This window comes from Molothrus aeneus, unplaced genomic scaffold, assembly GCF_037042795.1.
Source record: "Molothrus aeneus isolate 106 unplaced genomic scaffold, BPBGC_Maene_1.0 scaffold_35, whole genome shotgun sequence".
Taxonomy (NCBI): domain Eukaryota; kingdom Metazoa; phylum Chordata; class Aves; order Passeriformes; family Icteridae; genus Molothrus; species Molothrus aeneus.
In genome coordinates this window covers 794,157-812,821 of record NW_027099016.1, presented here as the reverse complement: position 1 = coordinate 812,821, position 18,665 = coordinate 794,157, and the positions used below count along the sequence as shown (strand labels likewise).

Below are 18,665 nucleotides of genomic sequence, written 5' to 3'. Positions count from 1 at the left end.
AATTTAGTGGGACTTTGAGGAGCTTTCCGTGTCAATTTCTAACATTTTCTGAAACTGATGGTTTCTCCTGTTACTTCCTTATCTACAAGTCCCTGGCCCTATCTCCGGCAGACTCACTCATTGACTCGGTTTTTTCTTACTTAGTCTTCTTTGGTTTTGGGATTATTCTCAGTGCCCTCATTCCCTGTCCTTCTGTAGCCGTTTCTGGATCAGGAGGCCTGGCTGCCACCTGCATCCCCTCGCTCAGCTGCTGAATGAGCTGCACTCTCAAGGTGTGGAGCATGGTAAAAAGGTGAGAGTTGCTGTAGCACATCAGAGGATCCTGCACATCACATCACCATCGTTAACCCATGGTCTGCCAGGGAGCCACAAAAATGTCCCATTCCCATTCTTTGCACATTTGGGCCAGAACATGAGCTGCTTTCTTGTTTCTTTTGTTATATTTTTCAGCACTTTTCCTTTGTCATCTATTTGCCAAGACCAGTTTGAGTCATTTTATTTTCTACAAACTCCTCCTTTTTCTGCTAACAGATGATCTGATCCCATCCCATGGTGAAATGTTGTGTTCCTCATTTCAGTGGATTGGTCAGCAGGAAGGTCAGGAGCTGGAGCTGTCTGGTTGGTTATTCCCAGGGCAGCTTGTAATCTAATGATGCCATTGAAATGAGAAATGGGTTCTGTGGCTCCTGACATGAATTGGTTTGGGTTCCCAGGGGCTGGTGCATGGTGTTGTAGGATTTGTTCTGCTGGCCGTTCATCTTTTCTCCATTTTTGGCTGCTCTCTCCAGCCAGGACTGCATCAATTGATGCTTTTCTCTAATTTAATCATCAAATACTTGGATTCCCAACTGATTTCCCTGAACTTGTGGTAGCAAGAACATTTCAGTGCTCTAATACGCCCTATATAACACAGACAGTGACTGCACATGTTGGAGTGGGCAGAGAGATGATTCCCCCCCATTTATTTATAGTGAAGTTTTCCCAACATTCTCCATTTGCTGTTTCCCTTTGCAGCTTCACCCGTTTCTGTTGCAGGGTCAGATATCCTCACCCTGGACTCTGCCTTGAGCTGTGCAAATTCCATCAGGGCAAGCAGGCAGAGCTTGGGGTGAGGGCAGAGGGAATCAGACCAATTCCTGCCCCAGGCAAGAGACCCAGGTACATTGTCCAGGCTTTGCCCAGCAGTGTTCATTTGCATTTCTAAAGCTCCTCTGCAGGCTGCCTGGAATGAAGCTTCTCTTCCAGGGCAGCCGTCTGGTGAGTCACATGTGGCCCCCCCAGAATCTGCTTTTTTTAAAAAAAGTATCAACTATTTACGAGTTAAAAGTGTTACAGTTAAAGCTGTTCAATTTTGCAAAATTCAACATAAAGGCGGACATGGAAAAACCCAGAGCAAAAATTGATTCTCACACTTCTGTCCCAAACCTACCTGACAATATAAAAAATTACGAAAAAATTTTCCCATGTTGTAATTTTGTCACTGAAACTGCAGGAAAACAAAAACTCTCCAAGAATCCTTTAGTGTTAGAGAGTCAAGGCATTACTTGTTTCTGGCCAGGATGTGCAACAGAAATAATTTCTTTCACAAATAGCCCGGCTGTGCAGAGAAATCATTCCATGACACGTGAGTTTTACTAGATTTTTCCTAAACTTTATGTAGTCTGAACCAATCTAAATCCAGTGCTTTAATGTTCATTGCTTCCAAGTTGTGTAAGTTTTTAGTATTTGGTTTCCTATTGTGAAGCCATTTATTATATTGAACAATAGTTTTTGAGAAATAAAAGAATTAAAAGACACTTAAAAGTATATCAAGGGGATCGCAGAAGTTAATAAATAACCTAAAATACACTATTAGGAAGAAGTTAATAAATAACCTAAAATACACTGTTAGGGAGCCCTAACTTTGATCAGATATCTAGATAAGTTAACCAAAAACACTCACAGAAGAGACTTTGGAATTAGAATATTTGAAGAGGAAACATTGGAATTAGAATATGTGAAGAGAAAAGCAGAAATGGAAGCCAATAAGTTAAAGTGACCTGCCAAGCCGTTAGAATCAAGCCAACTACAACAATAACTTCTGCCAAGCCATGGAAAAACATGCCAAGAATAACAGGAAACTGCCCGAATTAGGAAAAGCTTGAAATTTAACTAAGGAAGACCAAGAATTCCTGGAAGACTCCACCTGTACTCCTGCCTACCTATGAATATGCATGTAATAATGATGTAATCCTTCTTCAAAAATTGTATAAAAACCTGCTTTTGCTGTACATAATTCGGAAATCCATTTAGCGATTTCTCCAACGCGTTGCCAATAAATACCTCCTGCCTATAGACCTCAAATCCAGTCTCTGGGCAGCTTATTCTCGCCTTTTGGGGCAAAATTCGGCATCAATTGGACCCGGATTCTTCCCCTCTGCTGTGAATTCGTTCCACACTCCTGGATTTCCTTCTCAGCCTTTTCCAGACCAGGTGTCTCCAGCTGTGCCGGGGGCAGTGTCTGGGGTAGCTGTTGGTTGCTGTTTGCTGCTGGGCGTTGATGTTTCGTTGCTGGTCGTTATCTCTGTGGGTGTCTTTTGGGCTATTCCCAGTCTGTGGAGATGTTGAACTCATCTCCATTGAGTGGTGTAACATCCATTAAATAAAACCTTTAAAATTTCTTTCCCAAAGGCAAACCCTTGAGTAGAGAAACCATTCTGAGCAGAGAAACAAGATTTAAAAGAAACAAAATGGGTACATTTTGCAGCAATGCAATCCCAAGCAGCCCAGAGTGGAATTGTGCCGTGGTGCTCCCCAGCAGCTGTGGCAGTGCAGGCCCAGCCAGCGCTGAAGCTGCAGCAGTGGCAGCAAGGCTTGGCCGCAGTGGCTGGAGGTGCCAGAGGAGGGTGGCCAGGATTTCCGAGGGTTTGAGCAGAGGATCTGTGGGCAGGCCCAGGGGCTTGGCCCGCTGTGGAGCCCTGGCTGCTGCTGCGTTGCCTTCAGGGCAGGCTCAGTGGGGGCTCCCATGGTCCTGCTGCAGGCGGGAAGTGCAAATCTCCGGGGCTTCAGAGCCCCTGAGGCCAGGCTGAGGGGTCCCCCCGTGTTCAGCTGTGCTGGCGGCTGTTTCTGGCCTCAGGGACACTTGGCATGGGCCCCTTGGCCACCAGTGGTGCTGCTTTGCACTCCTTAGGCAGGAGCCGATGTCCTGGCTGGGTGTTGGCAACAGCAAAGTGCCAGGGCAGGCTCTGTGCCAGCCCAGCTTCCTGTGGGAGAATATACCTTGATCTCTGATCCAGTGCTTGCTGAAGCAGTCAGAATTGCTTTTGCCCCCCTGTTAGGTGCCATGGTGTCAGCAGAAGATATTGAAGCCTTCCTGCTCAGGGCATTTCAGTGCCAGGCTCTTACAAGCACCCACAGCTCCTTGGGTTGAGCTGAGCATGGGGCGGTGACCTGCGCTTTGTCTGATTCCCCTTCCTTCCCTCCCCTGGAACAGGCTGTTGCTTTTAGACACCACTTGTCCTGGTTGCTTCAGAGTACTTTGGAGAGGCTCCATATCTAATTTTCCCTATTTCCCTGGGGCTGCCCACACTTCTGGGTTCACTTCAGCATAGGCCTGGCCAGACATTTGACACAGAGGTACAACAGAACTGGCCTCTGTATCACCTTTTATAATATTAATTTGCGTTCCAAATTTAGGGATCAAATCCCTTCCCAGTAAATCATGATAGCAATTAGGAGCAAATAAAACTTCATGCATTTCAAATCCATCTCCCAGATCTACTAATAGTGGTTGAATAAAACCATACATCTTTCCCACTTATGCCATGAATCATCAAAGACATTTTTGGCATTTCTCCCTCCCTTAGGTCTAAGATTCAGAGTGGATTGAGAGGCCCCTGTGTCCATCAGGAGAGGCCTCCTCTCAATGCAGACCCACCCTGAATGTTCTCAAGGGCTCCAGTGTGGAGGGTCCCTGATGTGATGGGAGCTGTGACAGCCCTGCCAATCCATGTCCATCAAGGGGTGGACTTGCTGGTCCTGAGGGTGCTGCTGTCTGTGCTTGCAGTGTCCTTGTGCCCTGCAGCTGGAGCCCTGATTCCTTGCCAGGGGCTGTTTGGGTGGGCTGTCCCCTGCCGAGGAGGGCAATGCCTCTGCCGGGTGCTTGTGGCCGAGCCCGTGCCCTGGGTGCTGGGGCCCCCTTGGGCCCTGGGGTTGATCCCTCAGGGGCTGTAGGAACTCTGCCCTGGCCTTTGCCTTCAGCTTGGCCTTTTGCTGCTCCCTTCTTGCATTCACCTGCTGGGCCTTTGTGCCCAAGTGCTGCAGGGCCTTCTTCTGCCCCTCCTGCAGCCCCCCTCAGTGCCTGTGGGTGTTTGTCTTGCTTTACAAGACAGGTGTCTGCTTGGGAAGGCAGAAAAAGCCTCTCTTGGAATGGAGAATGCAAACCCCCTCCCTCTTAATTTTTAGGCTAGTGAAATAGAGTCTCTCAGGCAAAGCTATGGGAATAGGAATACCAGTTCTTTACTAGCGTGTAAATAAAGCAAACAAACAACCACAGCTCCGGCAGTGACAACAAACAGAGCCCGGAGCCAGTCCCGGCCTTTCGGCTGCGGCGCTTTCCCCTTGGGTGCAGTTCCGGGCACGGCCGGCAGGGGCGCTGGTGGCTCCCGCGGGGCAGGGCAGCGCATCCCTGCCATGGGAACCTCTCTTAACGGGAATAGAGCAATCCCTTCATCTAACTCTTTCACTTTTTTACCTTCCATAGCCTTTCTCCTGTGTTTTGAGAAGGAATTTGGAGAGGGCTGCCTTTTAACTGAGCTCCTAGTGTTCAGATAAGGTGCTTCCTGTAGAGAGAGAGTTTCCCTGAACAGCCGGAGCTGTGGTTACCAAGGGGATGTAACTCAGAGCAGGACGGGGTCAGGGGAGGATATCCCGCCGAGGCTCGGTGGGAGTGTGGGCAGGGTCTGCTGCCGGAATCGGCAGAGGGGGATCTTCCCGTGGAGACCGAGCCGGAGCGTGGGCAGCCCCCACATGGCTTATGGCGGCTGATCCGGCAGCTCCCGGCAGAGAAAAGGCAGGTGGGAGACCCCGGCAGCAGCGGCAGTGCCCAGCGCAGCTGGCACGGGCAGGGCAGCCGGGGATGGGATGGCTGGGACCCGCCCTCGGTGCGGTCGGCGCGGTGACCTCGGCCCACGCGGCAGGACAGAGCAACCCCATCTTCCCCAGCATGGCCGGCAGAGCGGCCGCGGGCCAGGCAGTGGGAGCAGGGCACACAAATTCACCGCCAGCGCCGGGGCAGGTGGAGCTGCCCTGCGCAGTGAGCCCGCACCTGGGATGGAAACCGGGGCAGGCGGAGCTGAGGCGGGCAGCGAGCCGGGACCCGGGACAGGCGCCTCGGCCGCGAACGGAGGGGGCAAGAGCTGCAGAGGATCCCACTCTCTTTCTGATTTTTCCTCTTGTTCCCCTCCCTTTCATTTCCCCTTGTTCTCTTCCTGTTTTGTCTAGGGGGTTTCTCATACTTTAAAGATTTTTATTCTCCTAAAATCTCCTGTCTAACCTATGGCATATTCTCTTTCTTCTAGATTATATGGGTTTTTTTACAAATAAATCCAGAGCCTAACAAATCTAAACTTCTGCTTGGATACTTTGAAATGGTCGACAAGCTAACTCACGACCTCCTAATGTTGTTTTTCTCATCACCTTTTTATTTATCCTTTGGCAAATTAAGCATCTTTCAGTTTCTTGCTTTGCTACTCTAAAAATCTGAGTGCACACATAGTTCCTTAAAAAATGATCACACAAAGCTTGAGTACCCCAGTGGGTTTTCTGATGCATGTCTTCTAATATTTTCCTAGTAAGTACATTTTATTAAGTAATTGTCTTCCATCAAGAAGTTTCTATTTCCCTGATTTATCTTGTTCACTTCCTGTCTTGTTTCATTCTTTTTTCTCGGCTTCCCTAAACTTTGGAATTTCCAGTTTTTCTTCGTTTGGAGTTAATATTAACATAACTCACTCAGCTCCACTTTCTGCTGCATCCTTAGCTTTGTGATCTGCCAAATTATTTCCTCTTATTTCTGGGGTCTTTCCCTTTTGGGATTCCTTAATATGTACTATAGCTATCTCTTTTAGGTAATTTTAATGCCTCTAAAACCTCTGAAATAAGTTCCTCATGTACTAAACCTTTTCCTCTTGAATTAAGTAATCTTTTTCCTTTCCAAATTTTTAAAGGTATGTACTACGCTAAAGGCATACCTTCAATTAGTATATATGGTTCCTTTATTTTGTGTTAAATATTCTAGTGCTCTTTTTAAAGTATATAGTTCACAAGTTTGAGCTTACTAGTTTAAGGTTAATTTCCCTTTTTCCATAGTTTGCATGTTTTTCCCATCAACTACTACATACCCTCTATTTTCTCCTTTTGCAAGGAGTTGTATCTCTGTTAGCTAACATAACTCCCAAAGTGCCATTTTTTTTTCTTTTTTTTTCCCTGTAATCCAACTTACTGGTTTTCTGTCTCATTTTTCAAGATCTTATCTATTCATCATCTGCCACTGTTTTTCACTTTCACTAACAACCTAAATACCACTTTTCTTTCAACTACACACTTAAAAATAAAAAACCTTTTTCTCACACTACTTTCAGTGCATTACAGCCCCCTTCAAGGAGATATAGTGAAGCTTAAAATACACAATCCACATTACATATACTTTTATTCATCTACCTTGACTCGCTTTTATTTCTCATTCACTTCCACACATTCTTTCACACGCTCAGGACACAAAGTGGATCCCTGTTGACAGAGAATCGCGGGTCCCTGTGGCCCCCTCCCCTTGGCGTTGGCCTCTGGGTCTCAGTATCTCCCGGCCTCCTGGGAGGGCCCTGACTCTGCTGCCTCCGGTGCCCGTTCACCGGTGAGGCTGATTTGTGTCACTCACACCCTTCAGCTACGGCCCCCTCACATGTCCAGGGGGGACAAAGGCCCGTTTGCAGGTCACCTATATCTTATGCCACAGCCCCCACACGCCCAGGAGAACAATGCCTTATTTGCAGGTCCCACACACCTCTTTCCACAGCCCCCCCTTCCCACCTGCCCGGGAAGCTGAGGCTGATTTTGTGTGTGACTCTCTCTCACACACACAACAACAATAAGGTACCTTTTACACTCACATCACCTATTACAATTTTAGGTGTTTCTGGCCAGTCCTGGTGCTCTTGGATATCCCTCAACCCAGCTGTGTTGTCCAACCCCAGATGCTCTTGGGTGCTCTTGAGTGTCAGGGGGTAGGACGGTCGGGACGGACGGAGACGCGAGATCTCTGCAGCCAGGCCCTGGAACTTGCGGTTTATTGCAAAGGGCCTGGGTGCAGGGCCCTGCTTGGAGCTGCCAGGCACAGCTCGGAGCAGGCCCGAGAGAAGAGAGGGGTAGAGAGGATGAGAGGGTAAGAGAGTAAGAGGGTAAAAGTGTAAGAGAGTGAGGTTCCCGTTACAATACAATAAATCTTCTGTGTTGAATATTCTGATTCTCACTAGCCAATCTAGTACAATATACAAATCCTATAGCATTTACATACAGCCTATAAGAATCATTACATTACCACACTGTGTTATATTTTAAACCGTAAAAACTCCTCTTTGGACCCCTTCTGCTGAGCTAGTAGGATCTGCTCTGACCCTTGGATCTGTCTGCAAGCAGTGGGAATTGTTCCATCAAAAGGGGATTACTTTCAGTTGGGCCACACCATTGTTTTCCTGTTGTTCAGTAACTGAGGTATCTCAAAGCTTGCTTTCATTTCAATCTTGCTTATAGTTTCTATATTGTCAAAATCTTTTGCCAGACAATCATATTTATAAGGCTTTCCTGTTTCATCTTCCCCAACACTTGGGCATTTTTTTATTTCTCAATCCACCTGTGTTGTCCAATCCCAGATGCTCTTGAGCATATCCTCAATCCGGCAGAATTTTGCTTTACCCTGAATGCTCTTGGAATATTAATCCCTCAGCCCAGCAGGTTTCAATTCTGGATGCTCTTGGGCACTCTTATCCCTCAACCCAGCAGGTTTTAGGAGCCCCTTTTGTCCCATTTCCTAGTGGATTGGGCTAGGAAACTCCTCTGCTTCCTTCCTCCGAGGGGTCCAGCCCCTCTCTGAGACCAGTCCCAGTTACCCCGGGGGATTCTCTCACTCCTTTTAACATTCACTTTGTCTCTTTACTGGCCACTTACCGCGGAAAGTCAGAAACGCAGCATGGGAGAGTCCAGCACTCACTTGGCAGGTCTGGCACAACCAGCCCGCCTCTCATTCACTCACATTCATCCCCCCTGAGAAATACTTACCAATCCCTTTTCCTTCCCGAGTTCTTCGTGCACATTACTACTCTTAGGGGGTCAATTGCCGCGGTTGTAGGGAGCCTTTTTCCCTTGTCTTTGTTTTATTGTCTCCTTTTGTCCACCATAACCTGCGTCTGTCGGTCACCCCAGGGCAAACAGAGCGAGGCTGCTGAAGAGGGCAGGGGGCACCTTCCCCACTCTGACTCTCCTAAAGCACCGGCAGCGAGGTGTTGGTAACCATCCTCTGCTACCATAATTGTGAAAAACGCCAATCACTTGTTTTTAAAATTTTAAAGTTTAATAGTAATAAAATAATTATCATAATAGTAATACAATTAGAGTAATAAAAATTTGGACAATTTGAATTAGGACAATATGAGACAACAAATACAAAGTGTTATGGAGTCCGGGTACCTTTTCCTGGGCAAAGTAAGCCCAAAAAAGGACACCCCTTAACAAAGGATTAACCCTTAAAAACAATAGCCTGTTGCATATTCATACACTTCATACATGATGCATAAATTCCATTCAAACATGGGATTCTGGTCAGTTCCACCTTCTTCCTCTGAATCCTAACAGTGCCTTCGAGGTGGGAAGAAGTTAATTTCTTCTGATAAGAGAGCAATAAATTCTTTTTCTCTGAATGATTTAGGTGTCCTGGGGCTGCTATCTCGCTGCAAGTCCTTTCTTTAAAGAAAGTCTCTTACCAAGCATAGTTTCTATTTTAATATTTTGTAATAACCTAAAACTGTATTTAACCCACTTCTTAAGAGAATTAATACAGCATTAGTTTCTAACACAAGATGTATAATATTCATTTTCATATTTGCGAAAATCCAGTCACAAAATATGCACTTTTCACAAGTATAATCCCACTTACTCCAGTCTCTCCCAGTATGGTCCCAGCTGCCGCCAGCATGGTTCCAGTTGCTTCCTCAATCAACTCAGTGAGTCCCAGTATGATGCCATTTGCTCCCAGTTGCTCCCAGTCAGGCCCAGTATGGGGGATGATGTGCAGGGTGTGCTCACTGTGACACTCAGTCACTCCCAGTATTAGTCCAGTCACTCCCAGTATGATCCAAAGATGAGCCCAGTGTGCTCCCAGTCTCTGCCAGAATAAACCAGTTTTGCTCTACATGGTTCCAGTTGCTCTCTTTCACCCTCACTTTCCTTCCAGTCACTCCCAGTATATCCCAGTGTACCCCAGTTATCTCCAGCATCTTTCCAGTTCCTTCCAGTATGATCCCATTTGCTCACAAGCACTCCCAGTGAGCCTCAGTGTAGTGGCACTCACTGCCAGTATGATCCCAGTCACCTCCAGCCATGATCCCAGTTCATCCCCGTGTAAGCCCAGCAGTTTCCAATCACCCCCAGTATGCACCCAGTTCCTTTCAGTTGGTCCTAGTATGTTCCCAGTTGCTCACAGTGACTCCCAGTCACTCCCAGTATATCCCATTTGCCCCTAACATGGTCTCAGTTGTCCCCTGCAGGCTCCTACTCACTCCCAGTACAATCCCAGTATGATCCCACTCTCCATTAGTGCAATCACAGTGTACCCTGGCATGGCAGTATGATCCCAGTATGATGCCCATACAAAGCCAGTAGAGTCCCAGTCACTCCCAGTATGATCCCAGTATGATGTCAGTACAAGCCCAGTACAGCCCCAGTCACTCCCAGTGCAATCCCAGTGCAGCCCAGTCCCTGGCAGTGCTGCCACTGCTGGGATCCCCCAGCCCTGTGTGCGTTCCCCCCTGGCGGATGTGCCGAGAGGAGCCCCAAGGGCTGGCAGTGGCCAGGCAGGGTCCCCAGCAAGGCCCAGTTTGGATGTGCAGCCCCCAGTTTGCCCAGTTTGCCTCTCCTTTGGCCCGGGCCGGGTTCCCCCCGCCCGCAGCGGCTGGGAGCAGCCGAGAGCCCCGCGCTGCCCATCCCGACCTGTCCCGGCTCCATCCCCGCTCCTGCCGCGGGCTGCGAGGGCTGCGGGAACGGGCACCGAGGGTGTGGCTGCTGCTGGGGGAGGAGGAGGAGGCAGGGAAGGGCAGGGATGAAGGGGGAAAAGGAGGTGGGGCTAGGGGGGAGGAGCAGGGGGAGGAGGGATGGAAGAGGAGGGACAAAAGCGGATCAAGGCTGAACTGAGGGAACCACGCCTTTGATCCCTGCCTGAATTCGCAGCTCCCACCTGTGGGATCATCGCCCCCCCCATGGCTCTGGTGAGCGGGGAGGGGGAGCTCGGCCCAGATATCCAGAGGGTCCCTGGGTTGGGGTTTTGGGGGGATGTTTGGAGAATGAAGAAGTCCAAGGCTGAGCAGAAAAGGCCCCTTGGGGGGACATCGGGGGGTGGCGGTGGCGGCTGCCGGCAGAGGCAGCCTGGAGGAGCAGAGCCCTGTGTGCCCCAGGAGCCCAAAGTGGGGAGCCCAGAGAGGGGGGAGCGCCGCCATTGGCGGGAGCCTCAAGAGCCTGGAGAGGGGCAGGGGGGACTCCTTGGAGCCGCTGCAGCCCAGAGCAGAGAATGAGGGGAGAAGGGAGCCCGGGAGCCCAAACAGCCCCGGCATCCCGAAATGGGGAGAGCGAAGCGGGGGGAGCTTTTGGCATTGCTGGGACTGCCAGCAGCCTGGGCAGGGCGGGCACCGAGGAGAAGGGGGACCCCCAATCCAAGCGTGACCCCCAGCAGCTGGGACAGGGGGGAACCCCCGAACAGCAGAGGGGAGGGACCAGGGACAGGGAACTCCTGGGTGGCTTTTTCAGGGCTGAATCTTGGTGTTTGGGAGGTTTTTCTGGAGCCCAGATGGCCGGTGACTTGTAGAGATGGAGTCGGGCCGAGGGACCTTCAAACTCAACGTGCTCATCCCTTGTTTTCCCCAAACCAGGATTTCCCATTGCCAACACTTGGGAGGCTGTGAGGAAGAGGAAGATGCCCTGGGACACTGAGGGAGGTGAGGAGGAAGTCAGTGTCTCTGGAATGCTTAAAATCAGAGGGTTTTGGGAAAGCTTCAAAAGACAAGCCTCAGAGACAGTAGAACTGATTAGAGCTTTGCAGTAACCATAAGATTGGTCAGCAGAAAAGTTATATAAGAAGTAGAAAGTAGGGAGAAATAGAACAATGGTCTGTGCATTAACACTTATCTAGAATAACTCCCTAACCTGCGGAAAAGTGTATCTAGAAAGATATTAGGAAGTTCCAAGCTTAATAGTGGAGCTCTGTGCATTGTGTTTTAAGGCTTACAAGCAGGTATTGTATTTGAAATAAGGGAGCATTGTTTTAACCGTCAATGTGCTTATAGGGCTTGGATAGAACTACTGTCAGTATGCCTTTGCTTTGCGTGATTGGTCAAAAACCTTTTAAAGTAAGTTTTGACATTAAGTTCTTTGTCTGCTACCTGTGATGTGAGCTACTGGCATCTTCCCATTGTCATAACCAAGTAATGAGACAGATGCTGGGAAATAAAACAGCTCAAGACACATTCCTAGCAGTCCAGTCCTGTTTGTGATTTGTGCACAGCCCTGAGCTGGCGATGAGCGCCCCTTTCCCCTCTGTGCTGCTCCATCTCCTAGCCCAGCACAGCCCCCGGCTGCAGCTCAGCCCTGGGGGGATCTCCTTGCCCTTGCCTGTGGCACGGAGGCAAATCCCATCCTGTCCTTGTCCTTCCTCCCCCAGAGCAGGAGCTGAGCGTGGAGAGCAGGGAGGACAAATGCCCGCAGCAGAACCTGGTGGCAGAGGCTGTTTTGAGCGGCTCCACGGCGCAGGAAGCCAACAGGGAGGAAAAGCCCCGGAGATGCCGCACGAGGAGGGGCTGCAAACGCAGATGGCAGGGATGTGAGGGGGAAAGAGCCAGCCTGGGCCGGGAAGGCGGCCGGAGATGGAGCCAGAGCTCGGAGCTGGTGCTCCATGAGCAGCTCCATGATGGGGAGAAGCCCCACACGTGTGTGGAGATTGGGAAGAGCTTCAGGTGGAACTGCGACCTGATTGTGCACCAGAGGATCCACACTGGGGAGAGGCCCTACGAGTGTGGGGAGTGTGGGAAGACCTTCAGCCGTAGCTCCCACCTGATCAGGCACCAGAGGACCCACACTGGAGAGAAGCCCTATGAGTGTTCCGAGTGTGGGAAGTGCTTCAGCCGGAGCTCTCACCTGATCCAGCACCAGAGGACCCACACTGGAGAGAAGCCCTACGAATGTGGGGAGTGTGGGAAGAGCTTCAGCCAGAGCTCCAGCCTGATCAAGCACCAGAGGACCCACACTGGAGAAAGGCCATACAAGTGTTCTGAGTGTGGGATGCACTTCAGCCAGAGCTCCAGCCTGATCACGCACCAGAGGACCCACACTGGGGAGAGGCCCTATGAGTGTTCCAAGTGTGGGAAGGGGTTTAGGATCAGCTCCCATCTCCTCCTGCACTATCGGATTCACATGGAGGAGAGGCCCTTCCAATGCCCTGAGTGCGGGAAGGGATTCAGGCAGAACTCCACCCTCATCACCCACCGGCGCATCCACACTGGGGAGAGGCCCTACGAGTGTGATAAATGCAGGAAGAGGTTTCTGACCAGCTCCTACCTCCTCCAGCACTATCGGATTCACACAGAGGAGAGGCCCTTCTGCTGCCCTGACTGCGGGAAGGGATTCAAGCACAACTCCAACCTCGTCACCCACCGGCGCATCCACACAGGGGAGAGGCCCTACGAGTGTCCCCAGTGTGGGAAGAGCTTCTCCAGCAGCTCTAACTTGACCCAACACCAACGGAGGCACCGGTAAGGGAAGCCCTGTGAGTGCCCCGAGTGCGGGCAGAGCTTCGTGCGCTGCTCCAGCTCCATCCCCCACTGGAGGAGGCACTTTGGGCACAGCCCAGGTGAACCACATTCCCTGTGATCCATGTTGGGAACACACCTGGCTGCTTCTACTTTTAATTTCACCTTAATTTTTTTCTATTCTCCATCTCTTTGCACTCCAAAAGCCAAGGGGGATGGATCTGTCACCTCAAAACCACTCAAATCCCAGTGAAAACAGCTCAATCTTACCCCAAAAGGGCTCAAACCCACCTCAAAAAACTCAACCCCACACCAAACTCACTCGATTCCACAGCCACCAGGCTGAGATGGGGTTGGGAGGTGATTAGAGTTGTGGGAGCTCAGTTAGAGTGGTGGGATGGGGATTGTGTGGGGCTGGGTGTGTGGGATGTATTTGATAGCAAATAAAACTCTCAGACTTACTGATTTCTTTCCCATTCATGTTCAGTCCATTGCAGTTCTGTTTGCAGAGTGCCACCTTCTCAGCTCATTGTCTTTGTGTCCCCTTTTCTCTCCTGCCTCTCTTTGCCTGCTCTGTTTCTCTCTTAGTGTCTCCTTGACCCACGGACCACCAGAAACCCTCCCCTGATTGAATTGACCCAGGCACCACCAGAGACCCTCCCTATATTTAATTGCCTCAGGGACCACCAAATACCCTCCCCTGATTTTTTACCCCAGTGACCACCAAAGACCCTCCCCTGATTTAATTGACCCCATCCCTGATTTAATTGACCTCTGCCCTCTTTTAATTGACCTCTCAGCCACCAAAGATCCTCCCCTGATTTAATTGACCCCTGCCCTGATTTAACTGCCCCCTTCCCTGATTTACTTGACCCTGCATTGATTTAATTGACCCCTCTGTCCCCACAGACCCTCCCCTGATTATTTATTATTTTATTTCCCAATTATTATTTTAATTCGCAGTCCCAGGAGCTGAAGTCCTGAAGGCTGGCAGGGAAATGTCTCTGTAGGATTTTGCTCCATTTGCCTTCACGGGTGGGAACATCTTTTCCTGGCTGGGAGCTGGAATTCCAGACTTTTGGAATGTGTGCAGGGCAATACGGACTGGGATCAAATATGGACTGAGATCAGATAGGGACGGGGATCAAATAGGGGTTGGGATCAAATATGGAGTAGGATCAAACAGGGGCTGGGAGCAAATATGGACTGGGAATAAACAGGGACTGGGATCCTACAGAGTGGGATGAAATAGGGGCTGGGATGAAATAGGGACTGGGATCAAATATGGACTGGGATCAAATATGGACTGGGATCGGATATGGACTGGGATCAAATGGACTGGGATCAAATATGGATTGGGTTCAAATGGACTGGGTTCCTACAGAGTGGGATAAAATAGACTGAGATTATATAGACTGGGATCTGTGGGAAGTGAGGGACAGGCGATCGGAAGATATCGCGTTGTACGGGCAGACAGAACCCCTCCCCTCAGCTGTTAAAGTTACCTAAGCCCCATTTATGACACAAGCAGAACCGAGGTTATATAACCCCATGTAACCAGTTAATAAACGCCATTTTGCCATCCACCATATTGGTGTTTGTGAGCACATGGCCCGAGCAGCTGGAGGTTTGCTGCCGTGCTGTTCCTGAACCAGGTCATCACACCTCAGCAGAGGCAATAAAGTGGTGCCGAAACCCAGGAAATTACCTGGGAAACGGGAATCGCCTGGACAGGTGAACGGCGGCTGAAGCGGCTGTGCCAGCTCAGCGGGAAGGACACTCCCGGACCAGCAAGGAGGATGGAAGCTCTCACAAAGGTCGTATTTCAGATTCATAGGCAATGGGGTATTGATTGGAAACCGAAAGTCTTAACCCTCGCTGTGTCGAGGCTGTTGCAAATTGGGGTCATTGACTAGCCGGTGGACATATCCACCCAGAAATATGGGACAAGTGTACTAAGGCTCTGGCTGAGGAAACAATATCCTCAGGTTCGGGGAAGAATCTTAAATCATGGGGAAGAGTCGTACAGGCTCTCCAAAAGGCTCGGCAAGAGCAGGAAACTTGGAAAGCCGCACGGGACTGTTTGCTGGCCGTGCCCTGGCTGGGGATGGAGGCGGCTACGCAGACTATGGGCGATTGCGGTCCTGCTGAGCGCAGGGATTTGCAGCTACGGGGACGCTCTTCACGGCTCTTGAGCCCAAGCCCACTGGCTGAGGGAAAAGAGCAGGCACGGTCTTTTTGGGACGGGCTGGCAAAGGAGGCGAGGAGCGCTGCCATTGGAGTCTGAGGGGGCCTGGGAGGGACCTCCGCCCTACGCGCCACAGGGTGGTGCCGAACCCCAGAGAGATGGCAGGGATGCGGACGCGGTTGGCAGGGACAGAGAAGGTCTGCCAAATAACGCAGACACGCGCGAGCAGGAAAGAGGGGAGACGCGGAGGGGGAATTAGGCCCACTCAGAGTGTTTGTCTGAAAACATATTCATATAAGACACGAGCCTCACCCAGCAGGAGGCGGGGCAAGCCTAGAGGGAAGGAGCGGCCCAATGCTAGTTAAAAGGGGCAGGGTCGAAGCCTGACAAAAAGGTCCCGGAGTCTGGAAGTATCCAGTCAGTCGACTTCCGGACCCGAGTCAGACTCGAGCTGGGACGAATGGTTTGACAAGTGGTCCGTAGCCAACTCCCAACTCTGATAAAGAGGGAGTGAGAGTATACAAGATTAGTAATCACAATGCTCCTGCTTTGGTCAAGGGGAAGTTAGGAAAGAAACGAACCCCGCTTACAGACTGGAGGAAAATAAAAATAGCATGCGCCGATTAAGCCCCATCAGTCACGCTAGCGTTCCCGGTCCAAGTGGGGGGGCAAGGCAGAAACCAGAGGACCTACTCACCGGTAAACCCCAAGGATGTGCAAGCCATTGTTAAAGCAATTGCAGACAGAGGGATTAATTCAGCTATGGTTTCCACTCTTATCGATAGTGTTTTTGGAGGAGATAACATGCTCCCATTTGACATTAAACAAACCTGCAGATTAATTTTTGACGGGGTGGGGATGATCGTCTTCAAACAGGAATGGGAGGACAACTGCACAAAGCAGCTGGCCTTAGTGACTGGGGCAGACCACCCGCTGCACGGTTCCAGTATACAGCGACTAATGGGCACAGACCCAACCATGATCACCCCCCAGGCACAGGCCGAGGGCCTTCAGGCCCATGAGGTTATGACAACTACCCACGCCTCTAGAGAGCTATCCACTCTGCTTCTAAGGTCATTGCTAGACCATTGCCATGGTCTCCTATAAAGCAAAGCGATAGTGAAAGTTTTACACAATTTGTGGACCACCTCCAGGCAGCACTCGATTCCTCGGCTTTACCCTCAGAAGAGAAGGGCCCTGTGTTAGCGGAGTGTTTGTGCCAACAATGCAATTCAGCTACTAAGGACGTTTTACGGTCATTACGGCCCCGGTCTAACATAGCGGACATGATTAGGCATGTCACAAAAGAAGAACATCTAGCTCCAATCCAGGCAGCCGTCCGCACTGCAATAACCAGTGTGATAGCATGCTTTAAGTGTGGCCAGGCAGGTCACGTTGCAATGAATTGCCCCCAGTCAGGGCATCCACTAACAGCTGTTCCCCCATGCCAGACGAGACCTAGGGGGCCATGCTGGGCATGTGGGAAAAAGGGGCATTTTGCCAAAGAGTGCAGATCTAAACATCAGGGAAGCGGGAGGGGGAGGGGGCACCCGGGCCGCACACAGCTCCCTCCCACCTGGGACATGAAGCGGCCCAGTTACACCAATTTTCAATGGGGCACGGAGCTCCCGCACCCACTGCCCCCTCCAATGACCAATTTCGCAATTCAACCAACGGCTCAGCCAAACCCATCAACACCCCAGGAATGCCAAGAACGGCTCCCTGGGGGCGAGGCCCCTGGGTGGCCCTGGCCATGAAAGCATGGGAGCGGGACCCCTGGGTGGCCTTTGCCGTGAAGGTGGGCAGGCACCCGCTGATAGTGAGGGCAGTTTGCCGTCTCTATAACAACCCTGATAATTCTGCTATCTGCCTCCCCTTTTGGGTTGATACGGGATCAGACGTTACCATCATCCTGAACATACACTGGCCTTCACAGTGGAAACTGGAAGAAGCCCCCATGGTGGGCAGGGCTGGAGGGCTGTCCCGGGCCTGAAAAAGCACCCAACCGGTAGCGATAATGCTCTGCACCGAAAGAGGACTGGGGAGAACTATCACCCTTTCCCCATATGTCATGTCAGAATGCCCACCCTTGCTGGGGAGGGATGCCCTAGCCCTGTTGGATGTCAGGATGATAAATTTAGTCTAAGGACCACTGCTGCATACCCGCTGCTACCTATCAAACTAACATGGAAATCAGTGGACCCAGTGTGGGTCAAGCAGTGACCCTTGTCAAAGCCTCGAATAATTGCCCTTCTTGAGCTAATTAGCCGTGAGCTACAGCGGAACCACATAGAACCCTCCGCAAGCCCATGGAACATCCCAATCTTTGTAATACCCAAATGATCTGGTGAGGGCTTCCGCCTCCTGCATGACCTGCGAAAGGTGAACAAAAGAATTCAACCAATGGGTCCTGTACAAACTTTGTTGCCGATGAATTTGATGATACCAAGAGGACAGCCCTGTGCGGTGCTTGACATTAAAGACTGTTTCTTTTCCATTCCCCTGCACGATGAAGACAAAGAGTGGTTTGCCTTTTCTGTCATCTTCCTGAACAGCCAGCGGCCCAACCTGCGATTCCAGTGGAGAGTATTGCCCCAAGGAACGGTCAACTCCCCAACCATTTGTCAAATCATGGTAGACTGAGCACTAGCGCCAGTCTGGCAGAGCGATCCGACTGCGACCATCGTTCGACAACATTCTGATCGCTGTGCCATCAGCGAGCCAAGTAGACCAGCTAGTGTCGACCTAGCTTGGAGAGAGACCTTCTCCAAGTCTTGGAGACCTTGAAAATAAATGGGTTCAAAATCGTGAGTGCAAAAATAAAAAAGGGATCATGCATAACCTTTTTAGGGGTGGGAATTTCGAACTCCTATATAACCCCTCCCCAAATAAAAATTCAACGAGACATCAAGGCACTCCATGGCATGCAGCAGCTGGTAGGATCCCTACAATGGCTCCGCAATATCATCCTGATCCCTCCCGAGGTCATGGACCCCCTAAACGACCTCCTGAGAGGGAAAAACCCATGGGAGCAGAAAACTCTGACACTAGAAGCGATGAGCTCGCTCAATTTTATTGAACATCAAATGTCGGTAAGCACGCTCTCCAGATGGGACCCAGGCGCACCAATTGACTTGTATGTCCACTTTACAAAGAAAGGGGGAGTAGGAGCGCTAGCCCAAGGGCTCCTGACAAAGCCCAACCAATACAATGGGTAATCTTAGGAAAACCATCACGCACTTTTTCCCCAGGAGTTGAGTGCTTTAGCAGCCTTATCATGAAAGGCAGGAAACTCGCCCTAAGGCATTTGGGCATCAAACCCGCCAAGATATATCTGCCCATCCGCAAATAGCTTTCCACGCAGTCAGCGTCAATATCAGAGCATCTAGCCATAGCCCTTGCTGGATTTGGAGGAGAGATTCGCTACGCAGCAAAAC

At 50.5% G+C, this 18,665-nt stretch overlaps 1 pseudogene; it reads left to right on the top strand.

Moving 5' to 3' along the window:
* Positions 1–18,665, top strand: part of LOC136570617 (zinc finger protein 850-like) — a 101,568-nt pseudogene that overhangs the window by 601 nt on the left and 82,302 nt on the right.